The following is an 812-nucleotide window of genomic DNA, read 5'->3' as shown; positions in this document are numbered from 1 at the left end:
TGTGAATAAGAAACTAGAATGCTACACAATTAACATGGCACAGATTAAATGGACTAAAAGGTGGGTACTGAACCGTCTCAAACTGGAATTATATATGGGCAATCATCATTGAGTGTGGGTGTTTTTAGTGGGGTCCCACAGGGTTTGATTCTTGGACCTGTACTTTTTAATATTTGTATCAATGACCTGTAAGAAAACAAACAACCCAAACTTTCACAGTGAGGGTATGTAATCATTGGAACAACTTGATGGATTTTCCATCACTGGAAATTTTAAAATAAAGATTAGAAGTTTTTTTAAAAAGCGACACTCTAGTTCAAACAGTAGCTAGTTCAGGGAAGTTCCTCGCTCTCTTCTGTACAGGAGGTCAGAACAGATGTTCACATTGGTTCCTTCTGGCCTTTTTCATGTATGAAAAATTGAAGTAAAATTTATGAATTTTTAAAAGAAGTAATTTTCATTCTCCCTTTCTCTCCAGTTCTCCCCCCTCTCTCTAGCTATCAGTAATTGGTTTTAGTTGTTCTATCAGGATTGTTTCATTGAGCCCATGTTTGTTAGGCATTGTGGTGAGGCGACTCCCCACCCCAGTAATCAGGGGTTCAAAGCAGCCCTGGAGAGGGCTGCAACTGGAAAAGCTGGGCTGATTAAGGAAGCCGCCGAAGCTGTGGCCAGCTCAATCAAGGCCCATCTGGCCCTTATAGGAGGGCAGTGGGCCAGGAGCTGGAGACACTCCCTTTCTCGCTTCCTGACAGAGAAGGACCTGGCTGCTGGGGAGCTGAGCAGGGGACCTGGGGTGGCGCAGTGCTGGGGAA

Source organism: Terrapene carolina, unplaced genomic scaffold (genome assembly GCF_002925995.2).
Source record: "Terrapene carolina triunguis isolate 2854851 unplaced genomic scaffold, T_m_triunguis-2.0 Scaffold34595, whole genome shotgun sequence".
In the NCBI taxonomy this organism is placed as follows: domain Eukaryota; kingdom Metazoa; phylum Chordata; order Testudines; family Emydidae; genus Terrapene; species Terrapene triunguis.
The sequence above is the reverse complement of the archived record's forward strand: the minus strand, read 5'-3'. Positions refer to the sequence as shown.